This window comes from Salvia hispanica, chromosome 2, assembly GCF_029641045.1.
Source record: "Salvia hispanica isolate PSC_SH4W2 chromosome 2, Shi_PSC_v1, whole genome shotgun sequence".
NCBI lineage: Eukaryota > Viridiplantae > Streptophyta > Magnoliopsida > Lamiales > Lamiaceae > Salvia > Salvia hispanica.
In genome coordinates, this window is record NC_142693.1 from 40,407,683 (window position 1) to 40,426,173 (window position 18,491).

Sequence of the window (18,491 nt, forward strand, 5' to 3'; positions counted from 1 at the left end):
AGGGATCAGCTTATGTGGCCAGCTTGGAAAAATCTCCTGGGTCGGGGAAAGAGACTCTACCAGAAATTGCAGACAAAAATCCCTTGGCCCAGGAGACGAATGGAACGAAAAAAGAGCTGAAGACACTTCCACCAGGCCTCAAGTACGCTTACTTGGAGGAGGATGAGACATTTCCAGTAATAGTCAACAGCAACTTGACCAAGGAACAAGAGAAGGAGTTGTTGGAGGTCATCAAAAGGAACAAAAAGGCAATAGGATGGACTCTCTCAGATTTGGTGGGAATAAGTCCGGATCTTTGCATGCACCACATCCTGTTTAGAAGAAAGTGCAAAGGCTCATCGAGATGCACAACGGAAGCTGAACCCGAACATGCGAGAGGAGGTCCTAAAGGAGGTATTGAAGTTGCTTGCTCTAGGAATCATCTACTCCATTCCTGACAGTGAGTGGGTCAGCCCTGTCCATATGGTGTCGAAGAAGTCTGGGATACAAGTTGTCAAGAATGAGAAGAATGAATTGGTACCCACCAGATTAGTGACAGGATGGAGGATGTGCATCGACTACAGGAAGTTGAACGAAGCCACAAAGAAGGATCATTTTCCTTTACCTTTCATTGATCAGATGCTGGAGAGATTGGCAGGCAAACAGTATTTTTGTTTCCTTGATGGATACAGCGGCTATTTCCAAATCTACGTTAATCCAGAGGATCAAGAGAAGACCACATTCACGTGCCCTTTTGGTACGTATGCATACCGAAGAATGCCATTTGGATTGTGTAATGCACCGGGGACTTTTCAACGATGTATGATGAGCATTTTTTCGGATCTGTTGGAAGTATGCATTGAGATATTCATGGACGATTTCACTGTATATGGGAACTCATTTGATACTTGTTTAGCCAGCCTTGATCTAGTGTTGCAGAGATGCCAGGAAAAGCATTTAGTGTTGAACTTCGAGAAGTGCCACTTCATGGTGACTGAAGGCATTGTCCTGGGTCACGTGGTTTCTGAGAGGGGTATTCAGGTAGACAAGGCAAAGGTGGATGTGATATCAAAATTACCATACCCTACGAATCAAAAAGAGGTGAGAGGTTTCCTAGGCCATGCTGGGTTTTATAGGAGGTTCATCAAGGATTTTGCAAAAATCGCACAACCACTCACTCGGTTACTACATAATGATGTGGAGTTCGTCTTTGATGAAGGATGCGAAAGGGCGTTCCAGTTGCTTAAGGATAGGTTAATATCATCGCCAATTATCAGGGCACCAGACTGGAGCCATCCTTACGAGATAATGTGTGATGCGAGCGATTTCGCTGTGGGAGCTGTCCTAGGGCAGAAAATTGATGGGAAGAGTTATGTGATCTTCTATGCTTCCAAGACGCTTAATCAGGCTCAGAAAAATTATGACACCACGGAGAAGGAAATGTTGGCTGTCGTATACGCGTTTGAAAAATTCCGACCCTATCTCCTTGGGTCGAGGGTTATAGTCTTCACGGATCACGCGGTGATTAAGTACTTGCTGGCTAAGAAAGAGTCTAAGCCGAGATTAATCCGTTGGGTGTTACTCTTGCAGGAGTTTGATTGGGAAGTGAGAGACAAGAAGGGAACGGAAAATAGAGTGGCTGATCACTTGAGCAGAATACATCAAGGGGAAACAGAAGAGGCCATACCCGATGCCTTCCCCGAGGAGCACTTATATCTTCTGGAGAAATTGCCTAGACTACCTAACTGGAAAGCAATTTTGGCCTTGACCGGTCTAGGGGAATCGGATAAGGGGAAGCGCACACTGAATGCAGAACCATGGTTTGCTGATTTAGCTAACTACTTGGTTACGGGAGAGATGCCAAGTTCATACGAGATTTCCCGGGCCCAGAGGATGAAGATGAGAAGTGAAGCTAAATATTACTTTTGGGATGACCCTTACCTATGGAAAATGTTCTCAGATCAAGTGATTAGGCGCTGCATTCCCGAATGGGAACAAAGAGATGTGTTAAATCATTGCCACACGTTAGCATGTGGAGGCCACTTTGGGCCAAGGAAGACAGCAAGGAAAGTCTTAGACAGCGGGTTTTATTGGCCGACGCTCAATAGGGATGCTTTTGAATTTTGCCAAGGTTGCGAGAGGTGCCAGCAGACGGGGGGAATTTCGAGAATAGACGAGATGCCTCAGGTCCCAGTGATAGTGTGCGAAATTTTTGATGTATGGGAAATGGACTTTATGGGACCATTCCCGTCGTCTTGTGGGAATACATATATATTGGTTGCAGTGGACTATGTGTCTAAGTGGATAGAAGCTAAGGCCACCATAACATGTGAATCGAAGGAGGTGGCGAAATTTTTGAAGGCCAATATTTTCAACCGATATGGAGTTCCAAGGGCTATTATCTCGGACCAAGGAACTCATTTCTGTAATCGCACCATCGAGGCTTTGATGAAGAAATATGGGGTTCACCATAGAGTGTCGACTCCTTACCATCCTCAGTCTAATGGCCAGGCAGAGATTTCTAATCGCGAGATCAAGGCGATATTGGAAAAAACAGTTAATCCGTCAAGGAAGGACTGGAGCAAGAGACTCGGAGACGCATTGTGGGCTTACAGAACTGCTTTTAAAACGCCTATTGGAATGTCGCCTTACAGACTTGTGTTTGGCAAAATGTGTCACTTACCTGTTGGTATTGAACACAAAGCGTATTGGGCAGTGAAAGAAATGAACATGAAGCTGATAGCTTGCGAAGAAGAGAGGAAGTTACAATTGCAAGAGTTGGAGGAACTTAGGCTGGAGTCGTTTGAGTCTGCCATGTGGTACAAAGAAAGAACGAAGTTATGGCATGATAAAAATCTCCGGGTCAAGGAACTTCATGTGGGGCAGAAGGTGCTTCTTTTTCAATCTCGACTCAAGCTAATGCCAGGGAAACTGAAGTCTAAATGGATCGGCTCATACACCATCGTTGGCATCCGGGCAAATGGAGCAGTGGAGATCCAGGGAAGTACTCCAAACTCTGTTCCCTTCCTTGTAAACGGTCATAGAGTGAAAGTCTATAGGGATAATTCCGAGTTGTGTGTTGTGGACGAGGTTCCACTACATACACTCCCTATTATTGCCTAAACGGACGGGGGTAATTTCCGATGAATTCCTGGGTCAAGGAGTAAGTTAATAATTTTGAAAATTCAAAACTGAACCAGGAAATCTCGGAAATACAACAAGGATGTAAATGGTTTAATTGCTTTCTTTTAGAAAATCCAAAAAATATTTTCGAAGCACCAGACTCCAAGGGGAACCGATATTTTATGCCCTAACCTCGACCTAGGGGTCTGGAACCTTCATTTTCTTTATTTTGTAGGGCATGGTCGAGGGAATTAGCTAGAGGAGAATCTGAAGGAAGGAGTCAAGGGAAGTCTGGAGGAAGGAGTCAAGGAGGGAAAAGATATTTCGAATTTCAAATTCTGGCCGATAATTATGGGAGACGTACGGTTGCTTACATCACGCCGGCAACCGCACCATCTTTTCACCAGAAAGGCAACCGTCGTCCTTCTCTCTCCAGTCATTCCTAATTAGACGAATTTTTTTTTATTTGCTCTCCCTTCTCTCTAATTTCATTTTCTCTCTCTCTAAAACAAACAAAACCCTAACCAAAATTTGCCCAGTTCTTTTCAATTTTTTTCAGATCTACACCGATGGATTCTACCAAAGGCACTGTGTATGACCCAACCTTGTTGGCCGAGTTGACGCAGAAGGTGGGAAGTATAGAGAAAGCAAAGGAGGTGTATGCCCTATTCGCCGCAAGTCTAATGCCGTCTGCGCCGACCGCACCGTCACTGACAATTCCGGCAGATTCGACTGCGAAATCGGCGAATCTCCCTGAAGAAGGATCGCGAGTCTCTACATCACCGCATGCAGAAACCGCTTCGCAAAGAGCGGAGGAAGAGGGGGCATTACACAAACAGTCAGAGGATGGTGAACCGACTCATGACGAGACCTTGGTGGAGACAGAAGGGAAAGAAACTGAGAGCCCTAATCTTGAGGGTAGGGAAGTGTGTGAGGGGAAACCCCTATTTCTGTTGAGGTTCGTGATGGGGAAACCCCTGTGTTAGATGAAGTTGCGGAGGGGGTAACCCCTATGGTGGAGAGTGTGGCTGAGGGGGAAACCCTTGTGTTTGAGAAGACTGCTGAGGGGGAAACCCCTAAGTTTGAAAAGACTACTGAGGGGGAAACCCCTACTTTGGAAAGAATCGCTGAGGGGGAAACCCCTATTTTGGAGACGGGGGATGGGACCCCAGTTGATTTCAGGGGTACAACCCCTGAGTTCGTGGAAGAGGGGGCAACCCCAGGAGATGTCAGGGGGGAGAACCCCATTTATATCGAGGGGGCAACCCCAATGTTGGTTGGAGAGGGGGAAACCTCAGAAAAGCTTTTGGCAGAGTCAGATCTACATTCAACGGAAGTACCGGAGCCCGAAGAAGGGCTGAAACTAATCGTGGACCTGGTTGATGACCAGGAAGAAAGTGAGCCCAAGGTTGATGAGAGGGCAGAAAGGAGGCGTACCAGGAGGAGCCTCCTCGACGAAGTCGATGACTTGGTGCCAGATGCGACAGAAGCAGAGGAACGCCGCTTGACCAAGGAGAAGGCAAGAAATGGGAAGGCGGCGGCGACCTCATCCACCCGGCCCAGGAAAGCTCCCTCCGTCCAGGAGGTCGAGGAGACCCTTTCCCCTGTGATCGAGGAACCCTCTGTCGAGGAACACGACGAGCCAATTCCTGAGCCCAGTTATAACTCTGAGGAGGCTGAAGAAGATCCGATTCTTGGACGACCGATAGTTACTAAAGGATTGCTAGAGGAGATGAGGCAATTCGATGATCAAAAGAGGATCGCGGTATACAAGGAGAGGTGTAGCGCCGGGAAGATGGCCAAGTCAGGGAAGCAGTACAGCTCGAGGGAGCTCAAAATGATCGCTTGTGACAAAGAATTCCGCGCCTGTATTCGAGCAATAGGGTTTGAGTGGCTGTTGCAGCACAGCCAGGAGAGGGTACCAGTAGATTTAGCAAGGGAGTTTTTCTCCACTTTTCGTTTGAAGAATACCACTGACCTGGACGCGGATTCTATCACATTCAGGCTTTTCAATCAGGAGTACGAATTGAGCATTAGGGAGTGGTCTCTGCGGATGGGGTTGTTTAACCAGGCAGAAGATGAAGAGGGGGCATGGAACGACAGGATGGTCGGGATGCCAAAGAACACACCTGGATTCAAAGTCCAAACAGCATGGGAACTGGTTACGCACCCTAAGTCAGGGGCGTTTAAATCCAGCTACTCCAAAGCCTCCCACATCGAAGACCGGGTCCTCCGTTTTGCTCAAACATTTGTCAGCTACAATTTGATGGGCAGTGCGAATTAAGCTCTCACTACTACCGATCTCTACTTCACATGGTGCATGGCGAAGGGTGATAAGGTGCACCTCGGATATTGGCTGGCGCAGGCGTGCCACCAGATGATGAGCAACCCGGGGCGTCATATGTACACCTGCCACCTCATCGGCGCTTACCTCCAGAGAAATATAGAAATGAGAATTGCCAAGGCCGCTCCGCTAGTAGTCATGTGCGAACCCCCAGAGGTGTTTAGTGTTGATTATTTCTTCAACAAGGTGTTGCTGCAGACTCAAGGCACCAAAACTCTCTTCTATTCGTTGGGAGACAAGGTGAAGGCAGAGCCGGAGGAAGCCGAGGAAGCCATGCCGAGTGAAGAGGTTGAGGAGCTGCGCAAGGAAGTCCAGGACGTGAAGAAAGAGATGCAGATGATGAGGAGAGAAATGATCAAGGAGCTCGGTGGGATAAGGAAGGAATTGATGGGAAATCGGGAGGAAGTACAGACCCTGAGGGGAAATATTGCTGATTTGGCGGTGAAGTGTGCCAAACAGAATGAGCGGATGACGGAAGCGGTGGAGCTTTCATTGAAGATGTTAAAGTGGTTGCAGCAGACGCTCCCCTTGACCCAGTCGAGAACGACTCCTGGGTCCAGCAGTGAAGTCAGGCAGCCCACTCAGAGCAGTCCCTCCGTCAGGCAGTCGCAAGAATCGCTCAAGCAATTGATCTCCTTGACCGTTCCCATGCAAGTTCCAGCCCCACCAAAACCAAAGTCTATCGTGAGGAAGCCAGTATCTAAACAAGCAACACAGGAGGAAGAAGAGCTGGAGCAGCCAGCAAAGAAGAAAATCAAAGTGACCCGACCCAGAATCCCACCCCAATCTGGCTCTCGAGGGAGCCAACCCCAGAAGTGACCAATCATCTCTTGACCAAGTAACTTTTATTTGTCGTTCTTTTAGTTTTTTTTTATTTTATCCGTGTTATATACATGTTATTAGTTGCTATATCTTCTCCCACTTAGCCCACTGCGTGGTCTAAGTGTGAGAAGTTTTGTGTTTCTGTTGTTATGATTGTTTTCTTATGTTTCTATGTTTCTTCTCCCACTTAGCCCATTGCTTGGTCTAAGTGTGAGAAGTTTGTATTTTCTGTTTGTTGTGTTGTTTTCTTATATTTTCTGTGTTTCTTCTCCCACTTAGCCCATTGCTTGGTCTAAGTGTGAGAAGTTTATGTTTATATAGACTGTTTTGTTATTTTGCATTGATCTCTCTATTCCCCCCTTCACGACGATGGCTTGAGGCCAAGCTTGAGTGAAGTGGGAGGGGGAGAGGAGTCAATGCATTACCTTTGTCTGCATATTAAGAGTCTGTTAGTCTTAAGTGTTGTCGCATGAGCCAGTGGATATAATACGGCATGATTCCCTTAGTGAAAGTAATTGAAGATAGGAGGCATTTCAACTTAGAAGCTTTTTCCTTAAATAAGCCTAGTTAATTTGAGTGAAGCAAGAACGATGGAGAATGCCTCTACTTACTTAGTTGTGAAGCCCTACTATATAGTGAGTTATAAGCCTTAGATAACTTCGAGCTAACACAGGTTTAAGGGCCACCACTGAATGCTTAGGGAGAAGAGCTATGAAGGAGAAAAAAAATTGGGAATTGGGTTATGAAGGTATAAGCTGGACGAAGTCTAGGGGAAGGCGTTATAAGCTGGACGAAGTCCAGAAAAAGGGAGAAGTGGAGGAATAAGCTGGACAAAGTCCAGAAAAAAAAAATGAAAAAAAAAAGAGAAAAGATAATATATGAAAAGGAGGAATAAGCTGGACGAAGTCCAAGGGGGGGGGGGAAATGGTCTAAAAACAGGAATGATAATAGCCTGACCCAGGAAGGAGAAACTCTCATAACCCAACGCTTCAGTGGTGTAGCATTAACTTAAGAGAGAATCGATCCTAACATCCCTGGTGAGGAATGAGTAATCGAGTGAACCCAACAAACGGTAAGTGGAAGCTATCTTGAAAAGCTGACAGATTAGCTAGGTAAAGGAAGGGAAAGGGGCCTATTTAGAGGAGTGCAACCTATTGAATTGACCTTAATCTTGTGGGGACAGATGCCTAAAAATTGAAGCTAGCTCGTGCATATGTGTTTATGTGTTTTTATATTTTCTTAGTTTTACTTTGTGTCTAGGTCTAGGAGTCGGTCAAGAGATAACCGTGCTTGAAATTCGCCTTATTCTCTTTCTTTTCTTGTCTTTATACTTGAGGACAAGTATGGTTTAAGTGTGAGCAGTTTGATAAGGCTAATTTCATGCATCGGTAATGTGCGGAAAATGTTATAATTTGCTGGGTCTAACACGTTTCCTAAGCCAGGTGTGTGAAGAAAATCGCTAGATCAAGGAAGTACTGAAGGAGATGGTCTAGCGAAGGAAAGGAGCGAAGTGAGCAGGAATTACAAGGAAACTGGCGTGACAGAGGAGTCAATAGTTGAGGGCATTAAAGTCTTATCTATACCTCGCTGGGCCCCACTCAAACGCCTATATATAGAAGAGCATGCAACGCAAGAGATATCACTTTTTTTTCACTCTTCTTAGATCACACACTTTACACACACTTGGGAATGGATCTGGGTAGTCGGGAACGGAAGGTTACTTTCTTAGAAATCTCGTGGTTGGCAACACCGTGCGAGTGAGGGCGAAGATACAATTACCTTTAATTTCAGTTGTTTTTCTTGTTTTTACCGTCAAACTTCACTTTTGGGAGTCGACCTTGATGTTGATGATGCTTATTTGTTTTACCGTTTGTTGATCTGTGTTTAGCAGTTAAATTTCAAGTCAATTTGCATAGATCTCTCTGCTGTTAGTTTATTTCTTCAAATGTTATGTTGATCTCTGTTTATTTTGATGTTGAGGTGTTTGATATGGAATTTGGTGACAGATCTGTGGTTGTTTGAGTATTCGGAGTTCCCTGTTTAAATCTGACGTGATGGAGAGTTTCTGTTGTTTGGAGTTCATGTCGGACGCTTGGATCCGGAGTGGATTTAGCGTCTGAGGTTGGATTCGACGTGTGGAAAAATAGTTGTTCGATAGATTCTGTTTTTCTTCTTGATTTCTATTTTACTTCGTCTAGAGTATGCAGATCTGTTTAGTTCTTCGTTTGTTATGCATTAATTTGATTTCAAGTCAGTTGCTCTGTTTTAATTTTGCTTATGTTGCATTTCTTAAGAAGTTTTACGCAATTTGGTTGTAGAAGACGATGTCACTGTCAGTTAGTACGAGAGTTAGTTATTCTGCCAACTTTTCATTCGTACCTTGCTTTTTCAGACATGGTCCCCACAGTAGGTTTATTTACTAGGTCTAGTAGTGTAGAGGTTTTCTTAGATCAAGTGTCGGACAGTTAAATTTCCTTTACTACGCTCTTTCATGATTTTGCCTAGGTCTAGCTGTTAGCTTAAGAATTTTTAAAAGTTCCCAAGTCAAGTTAATTTTGATTTTCCTCAACCCAAGAAAATGCGTGGGATCGATCCCTACTTCCCTATACTATGTTTAGTAAAGTGGTTGAGGGTTTTTGAAAGCAGTACTTTGTGTGTCCGACGACCGGGATTCCTCGCGTTCAACGAGTTCCTAGACCACGTGATCTAGTGGATTTGCTGGATCTAGGGAACCTGTTATTCTCTATTTCTGAATATTCACACACACAATTAGGTCATCTGGCTTCTCACTTGCTTATGTGTCTGGATTTCACTTCTCTGCCATATTGATATTACCACAATATTATATGTCGTTTGGTCCGTGATTATCTAGATTGCTTGCAACCTTTAGTTATATTGCATTTTTGCAGTTCCGAAATTGCTTAGCAGTGTTTTTCCTTCATGTATATTCCATTCCTTTTTTAATAATAGGAGTTGATCTTAGATTGCATGGCTATGTATTCGTGATTGCTTGATGATAATAGACGGTTTGTAATGTTATGAATAAATGTTGAGGTGTGGTGTGCTTGTTGTGATGTAATAGTCAACAATTACTTCGTATTGCTGATTGCTTAGTAATATTTGCCTAGTTGCTTGTGTATGTAATATATTTTGCTTATTGTAACCGTCATTCCGTATTTTTGTTTTCAGTCATGATGCCCTTTTTGTTTCATAATTAATCAATTGTTATTTATTTCTTATGCTATACAATTGCTTATGTGCTTGATTGCCCCGACAATCTCAAACCATTAGTTGCTCATAAATTCAAAATCGTAGACAACAGAACTGCTTTCTACTACACTTATGCTCGTGCTTCTGATTTCAACATACGGAATTTCTAGTTGTTCGGTGTCGCCAAAATAGAAGGCTATTAAGTTGAAAAACAAACCATTGTATAGGTGTAGAAATTGTCGAGAATTGGGCCACCACGATTCCAGAATGACAAGTGGGTGGATGAAGAAGAATAACAAGATTGCTTGTTTACAGTTGTTTTATTGCTTGCCTCTTATTCAAGAATTGCATTTCACAGTTTTTGTTACCTTTTTAGGGGAATTACTTTGTTATCATATCTAAATATTAATTTTTGATACCAGATTGTTTGGTTACATTATTTTTACTGCTGTCATATTCATTGTTTCCTTATGCAATAGTAGTGCTCTTAAAATACTAATGTATCACACATTTCATGGTAATTTGTACTTGGTTATATGCTTTTTTTTACCATATTGCAACTCGATTTGTGATTGATTTCAGATAGTATTTGCAATTGATTTTTGTTTTTGGAATTAGATTCAAGGCAAGTATTATGTATTATGTCGACAAGCAATTAATCAAATGCAGTAAAGCAATTCACTATTATTTATTGCCTAAATGTAGATAAATCAATCCATAATGTTTAATCAAGCAATTCGCCACATACCGTCAAGCAATTTTCCATTTATTACGCAATCAAATATGCATTGAGTCATAATAATAAAAAAAAACCATACTCAACGGATATGTACTCAATTTTCAATATTCCAAACTTTTGAATATCTGTTTCTTCTTTCGTAGGCACATTTCTTTCGTTGTATCGAATAATAGTACAACCACCAACACATCATACGTTAACAACTATTGCAACGAGCGAATACACAAATTGGACAACATAAGCAATTATCACTCACTAGTCAAGCAATTCATTTTGTTTTTGGAATGAGATTCCATGCAAGCAATCTGTATTACGTGGACAAGCAACTAGTAAGCGCAATGAAGCAATTCACTACTTTTTTTTGCTTAAGTGTGGATAAAGCAATCCATAATGTTTAATCAAGCGATTCACCAAGCAAACAACAACAAAGAACCAAGCAACCAACAAAATAAAAACAAGCAATTCTTAATGCCCACAAAAACGTAACCCAAATGTATGAAACAGGGTCTATCATGAGACCAAGCATTTTCTAACTCTAGAAAAAGCAAAGAATCAATCTTCAATAAGCAACCAAATACTCCCTCCGTCCCAAGATAAGTGATCTACTTCTTTTGGGCACGGGGTTTAAAGATTGGTATTTAAATAAGTTAAAGTGGATAGAGTAAAGTATGAGAGAGGGAAAAGTAGAGGAGAGAAGAGAGAATAAAGTAAGAGAGATGACTTTTTACTAAAAATGGAAATAGGTCACTTATTTTGGGTCACCCCAAAAAGGAATACAAGTCACTTATCTTGGGACGGAGGGAGTACATTTTAATAACACCCAACATTTCCTAACTCTACAATAAGCAAAATATCAATCTTCAATAAGCGAACACATACATTTTAATGATACCCAAGCAAACAACAACATAGAACAAAGCAACAAAAACACTTAACACAAGCAATTCTAAATTACCAAAAAAACGTATGAAACAGGGTCTGTCATGAGTCCAAGCATTTTCTAACTTTAGAATAAGCAAAGAATCAATCTTCAATAAGCAAACAAATATTTTTTAATGACACCAAGCACTTCCTAACATTAGAATAAGCAAAATATCAATCTTCAATAAGCAAACAAATAGATTTTAATGACACCCAAGCAAACTACAACATAGAACAAAGCAAAATATAAACTAGACCAAAGCATCCAATAAAGTATTTAAGAAGAGTAACCAAGCAAAAACCGCTTAATACAAATACATTCTAGCAACTGAGTAAGTCTCATTCAGAAATAACCCAGAACAAAAAAAAGCGAATATTAAACCCAGAATTTCTGAAGAGTCAACTCCGAAATTAACACAATTGAGGATAATCCCTACTCAATAAACCCTCAACCTTTAATAACAAGTCGGACTAACCAATAATGAAACACAAAACGCTCTGATGGAGAAGACGGAGGTTGAAGAGACTGGCTGCAAACTTCAAGCGTCGATTTTTGGGAGTAACCGCCGGTGTGACTATCGCTCGCAGAGAAGAAAGACACAAATCGCTCGCAGACTAGGGTTTGATTAAATATATGAAAAAATAATCGGCAGATAATAGTATTGGAAGATTTGGAGAGAGAAATGATTCAGTTTTTATCGGAGTGGGTGTGCGTTATAGCTGAGTGGAAGAGAGAGAGTGAATTAGCGCCCAAAAAAACTGGGAGTTTCCTTTCCGTTTCGAATTTTATTCCTAAAAAAAAAGACACAATTACCCTGGTAAGCAACACAATAATCACAACCAAGCAATCTAAACTCTATTTCTACAATCTAATCTAAGCCATCTATATAGGAGATCTAACGGTTAAGAATAGAGTTACATTGTCATTTTAATTTAGGTGGCACCCTAGTCTGCCCCAAGTATATATATGCATATGTATATTAATAAGATCATCTCTAATTATAGTCTTAATTTCAATTAATCATTTAGCCGTTTCATATTTCCTTCTCTCCTCCCAATATTCCATTTTCAATTAAAATTTCCATGATTTTAGTCGTTCCCTATAACTATTAATAGATATAATTACTTAGTTTCAATTGATCTTGATATGATTTAGCCGTTTCATATTTTTTTCTCTCCTCCCAATATTCCATTTCCAATTAAAATTTCCATGATTTTAGTCATTCCCTATAACTATTAATAGATATAATTACTTAGTTGTTCCCCTATAATATTATAGGTAAAGAAGGCAGAGAGACGATAATTAGCGATGGGAGTCTCTTCTTCTTCCAAGAATTCAACGGCTATTTTATTCACTTCTCATATTCTCCTATAAATATAGGTTAATGACTCTCTGCATGTTCATCTCCTCCTTCATACTCTATCTTGTTCTCTAAGTTCTATTCTGATAACCCCATTGGATTTAATTGTTGTGAACCTGTGGTGTCCAAACAATTCGATATTGGTTGTTCTTGGATCACTATTCGATGGTTGTAGAGGAGGAAACGAGTCTATTGTCGTCACCATGTTTTGTTGGTAAGATTAGTTTTGTTTTGCATTAGTTGCTTTCAAAATAATAATTAGTTTATTGTTTGTAATTATTCTTTTCATGGTTTCTTCTTATTTTAATTAATCTCATTGTTAATGTTGGGTTCCGGTGGCGCACACCCGAACTCCACATTAGTATGATATTGTCCGCTTTGGGCAAAGCCCTCACGGTTTTGCTCTTGGGGTACTCTCCAAAAGGCCTCATACTAATGGAGTAGGGGTAGCCCATTTATACACTTGCAAGTCTTGTTCATTCTCCGATGTGGGATATGGTTTGCTCCCTTTCAGTTAATATTTGTTGTAGAAGAGGAACGTGTCTATTGTTGCTGAATTGAATCGCCGACCACGATCTTCACAATCTAATGTCGGTTGGATTTACTTTTATTATCAGTTAGTTGCTTTATTGATTAGAAATTGGTTTGTTGTTTACAACTTTTGTTTCAAGATGAAAAGATTTTTGGAAAAACCTAGTAATTCATCTTTCAAAATACCACAACAACGTGAGCTTTTCTTGCCATCTTTAGAGTCTATGGTACAACTTGAAACAATAGAAGAAGAAGAAGAAGAAGAAGAAGAAGAAGAAGAAGAAGAAGAAGAAGAAGAAGAAGAAGAAGAAGAAGAAGAAGAAGAAGAAGAAGAAGAAGAAGAAGAAGAAGAAGAAGAAGAAGAAGAACCCATTGCAAGATCTCAAACTTCTTCTACTTGTGCTAAAAAACCACCTATTAGATCTAAGACTAGTAATGTGTGGAATTATTTTGTTCTAAAGGGTGATAAAGCAAAGTGCATAATATGCAAAAAAGATTTCTCCTTTAAACTTAATAGTGGTACGGGTACTCTAACTAGACATCTAAATAATTGGCACAAGAATTGGGAGGAAAATGATTTGTTAGACGATAGTCGACAACAAATTTTAGATGTTTCTAGTGGCACCGTTGCAAATCATGCTTATAAACAAGATGAGGTGAGAGTTGAATTGGCTAAATTGATTATAGGAGCTGAACTCCCATTTAGTTTGGTTGAAAATCACTATTTCTCAAATTTAATAAAAAAAGCTCAACCTCGTTACAAAAATGTTTCTCGAAACACTTGTTATAAAGATGGCTATAAACTGTATGAAAATGAAATTATTGGTTTGAAAAATTTGTTTTCATTAACTACGGAGTTATGGCTTGGGAGACAAGGCTTGCATTATTTATGTGTTATGGCTCATTGGATAAATGAAAATTTCATGTTAGAAAAAAGAATAATTGAATTTTCATCACTTGAGCATCCACATGATGGGCTATCTATATATCAAGCTATAATGTCTTCTTTGAATTATTGGGAAATAAGTGATAAGATCATGTCTATTACAATGGATAATGCTGCAAATAATGGCAAAGCTATAACTTTTTCAAAAAAAAAAAATTGAAGCCATGTTTTGATGCAAAATTTATCCATGTTCATTGTATTTGTCATATCTTACATCTTTGTGTATGTGATGGAATGAAAAGTGTTAGACCTCATAGATCTTATAAGAGATTGTTTGCTGTATATTATATCATCATCGATTAGATTGCAAAAATATAGGAGAATGGTGAGAAATGCAAAAATGAAATTCAAACTTCCTTATATTGATATAAAAACTAGATGGTCTTCAACTTATAAAATGCTCATGGAAGCAAAACCTTATTCTTCAATAATAATACGTTATTTTGAAGAAGAAAAGAATTCTAGCGTTATTGCCATTAGTGAGAAGAATTGGGACATTGTTGATATATTGGTTCCTCTTTTGCAAACATTTAACAATATGACTAATATCATGTCCGGTTCTTACTATCCTACTTCTAATATTATGTTGCGTGATATGGTTAATATTGTTAAATTATTTGATGAACATAGATATATTGAAAATGTGAGAGAAATTATTGCAAAAATGGAGACTAAATGGAGAAAGTATTATGAAAGTGTTCCTTTTTGTGCTATTTTTTCTTATATTTTTTATCCAAGATGCAAAAAGGATGGTTGTGAAGTTTATCTTGAAGAATATTACTTGTGTCTTGGTATTGAAAATCCATTATCGAATGAAGAACTAGAAGATTTTTTAAATTTTCTTGTTAGTTCATATACGTCTTCTTTAAAAGATACATTGTCAACTACTATGCCATCATCTAGTAGTAAGAGTAACAACCATAGTTCTTCCTCTAGTTATGCACTTCTAGATAAAATAAAAAAGAGGAAGAATGATGCTAGTACAAAATCAACGAATGAACTTCAACATTATTTAAGTATAGATTTGGTGGAAAATTCAGATGATTTTGATATTTTGCATTGGTGGAAAATGGAACAAAAAAATTATCCAATTTTATCCATAACTGCACGTGATCTACTAACATGTCAAATGTCAAGTGTAGCATCCGAAAGTGCTTTTAGTGCAGGTGCAAGGACGGTGACAGATAGAAGAACTCGGTTGACTCAAAGTCCATCAAATTTTGCATGCTCTTGAAGAATTGGTTGGATGAAGAATTTCGAATGAACAAATTGCAGAGGTTGGAAAGATATAAAATCAAGGAAATGACAGAAGAAGATGATGATGGCGAACCGGATATATTGTTTAATGATGAAGATCAAGAGCCGGATATAGAGAGATTTTATTTTCCGATTACAGATTATCACTATTCAAGTTCTCAAGAGCCCAATTTCACTTATGATTGGCAAAATTATCCGGATTAGCCAAGTTTTATGAATTTGTGTTTTTGGATATGAAATTATGAAGACATTTTGTTGTTTTTTGGTTATGAAATTATGAAGACATCATTTGTTTTTGGATATGAAGTATGAATTCATCATTTGTTTTTCATGCATCCTGAAAAAATGTAAATTAGTCCAGCCCGGCCCGGCCCGGCCCACTTACTAACTGGGCTCAGGCTGGGCTGGGCCCATCCTTGTCAATTAAAACCCAGGCCCGGCCCGGCCCGTTCCAGACATGGGCTGGGTCGGGCTGGGCCCAAATGTCACTGGTCCTCACCGGGCCAGGCTGGGCCCGACCGGCCCGACCCACTTAACACCTCTAAGCAAGATAGTGGTTTAGTGGTGAAAACAGTTAATGTTTTTTACTTTGGATTTATTTTTCATTTAATGTTTTTTTCGTGGGAAACGGAGTATGATTATTGGATCATTAGATATGTATGTATCTTGAATCTGGCTGGGTTTGTTCGAGGATCAGGTGAATCGGTAAAATGGTGTTGCATGCATGATTTATCATTAATTCTATACATGCATGCAACACTTATGCGGTAATTAGGATTAAATAAGCCAAGATAGATCAAATAAAGGTGCATGTTGTCTAACTAAGTTAGCCGAGGTGGCGAGCTGCTGAGGTGGCGAGGACGTGGCGAGGGTGTGACAAGGCGTGAGGTGGCGCATGCATGTGAACGCACGTGAAGTGAGGTTGATGTGGAGCATGGCGCGAAGAGTGTGAAGAAGCAGAGTATTTAAAAGGCGATTTGCTCATTCATTTCGTGTGTGTTGTTATGTTGAGATTGTAGCTTGCATAGATCGTGGATCTAGGGCAAATTCTCTTTACATTTCCTATTTTCATCATTGTAATTCTCTTAGATCGTGATATATACAATTTCTCTTTCTTGTGAGTGATAATCGAGCTGCTTATCTTCGTTTGAGCTGCGTATGGTTAGTGTTTTGCGTGCTACGAGCTAAGATAGGGAGATTACGAAGAAAAATCGTAACAAGTGTTATTCAGAGCAATTGATCTCCGGACGAAAGAGCGGTAACTCGAGGTGCAGAAATGGAGCAAAAAAATAACGTAGATGATGGAGCAGAGGATGGGCGAAATTCTGGAGCAAGTAATGCAAGTTCAAGGAGGAAAATTAGAGGAGTTGATGCAGGCGATTGCTGCGATTAATCTACAAAATCAAAAGAAGAAGGGGGCGATGGAGAGTGGAGAAGGCGGTAGTGGAGGAAATTGCAACGAAACTAAGAGCGATTGGGGAAGATCAACGCGATACAAATTCCCTAGGTTTGATGGTGAAGGATTTGAAGGATGGATGATGGAGAGTGGAGTATTTTATTCAAGTGGCGAAGGTACCGGATGAGGAGAAAGTTAGAGTGGTTGCGATTCACTTGGAAGGAAAGGCATTGCAGTGGCATCGTGGATTTGAGAGCTTACACTGATTGGCCTGCTATAGCTCATCCTTAGCTGCACGGTTTGGAGCTCATGCGTATGAAGATCTATTGGCTGATCTCAGGAACCTCAAACAAAAAGGTACGCTGCAGGATTATATGGATACTTTTGATGAATTATATCCTAGAGCTGGCATTAGAGAAGATCAGGCATTAAGCTTCTTTTTATCTGGTTTAATTGATGAACTATAAATTCCTGTGAGGATGTTTAGGCTGAAAGGGTTAGCAGAAGCTTATTCGTTGGCTAAACTACAAGAGCTGACTGTTAGGGCCTTAGGAAGGAGGTCTAAGAGTGCTCAGAGTAGTGTGTAAACTAGTAGTAGCTATTACTCGAGTAGCAAGCCATTGACAGTTAAACCTGCTGGAAATATGAATAATTGGAGTGAAGGAAATAAGGAGACCAATAGGATGGGAGGTGTGAGAGCAAACACAAACCTAACACCTAAGGAAATTGATGAAAAAAGAGCAACGAAAGAGTGCTTTTGGTGCCCTGAAAAGTTTACTCCTAATCATCAATGTGCTAAGAGGAAATCATTTGTTATACAACTATTGGAAGTAGGAGAGATAGCAAGGAGTGAGGAGGTGGAAGTAGTTGAGGAAGATACAGAGGATGTGGAAAAAGCTGATCTGCAGCTCTCTCTACATGCGGTCTGGGGAAGGATGGACCTCAAGTCATGAGGATTAAGGTCACATGTCAGAAGAGAACCTTGCGGATCTTAGTAGATACAGGTAGCATTTATAATTTCTTAAGTGCTAAGATGGCCAAGAAAATTAATTGTGAGCTTCTTCCAGTTCATTCAAAAGCTGTGGAAGTATCAAATGGTCAGATTTTACAATGCAATCAAAAATGTAGTTTCCTTGAGTGGGAAATGCAAGTAACTATATTTCAAGGAGAAGTTTACATTATCTGCCTGGAGACTTATGATCTTATACTTGGTGGAGAGTGGTTATCTACTCTAGGAGAGATTAAATGGAATTTCAACAAGCTCAGCATGGTCTTTGAATTCAATGATGAAGTGAAGTTACAAGGAGAAATGTTGTCCCCTAAAGCTGAACAACTTCATTGCTTACATGTTTTAAATCAGCAAGAAGTGGATGAAAATGAAAGGAAGCTAGGCCAATGGATGTCATCTGTAGAAACTGACATTAGTTGCTGTTTTGGGATCAGTACAGAGGAGATTTAGCCGAGCCTTAACATGATTCTAGAAGAATATGCAGAGATTTTTGAGGAGCCTAAAACATTACCTCCTCAAAGGAAGCAAGATCAGAAGATAATTCTTAAGGAAGGCACAAAAGCTGTGAATATGAGGCCATACAAATATGCAGCTCAACAAAAAGATGTAATTGAAACTATGATTGACGATATGTTGAAGGCTGGAGTGATAAGGCATAGTGAGAGTACTTTTACAAGTCCTATTGTGTCGGTTAAGAAAAAAGACTCTTCATGGAGGATGTGTGTGGATTACAGAGCCTTGAATGCAATAACAGTCAAGGATAAGTACCCTATACCTGTAATTGAGGAGCTACTTGATGAGTTGGGAAGGGCTTCTTGGTTTTCTAAAATAGACTTGAGATCTGGTTATTGGC

At 40.3% G+C, this 18,491-nt stretch overlaps 1 pseudogene; it reads left to right on the forward strand.

Annotated features, from left to right (window-relative positions):
• The first annotated feature begins 3,671 nt into the window (after positions 1-3,671).
• LOC148932401 (uncharacterized) lies at positions 3,672-18,088 on the forward strand (annotated as a pseudogene).
• Positions 18,089-18,491: the final 403 nt, after the last annotated feature.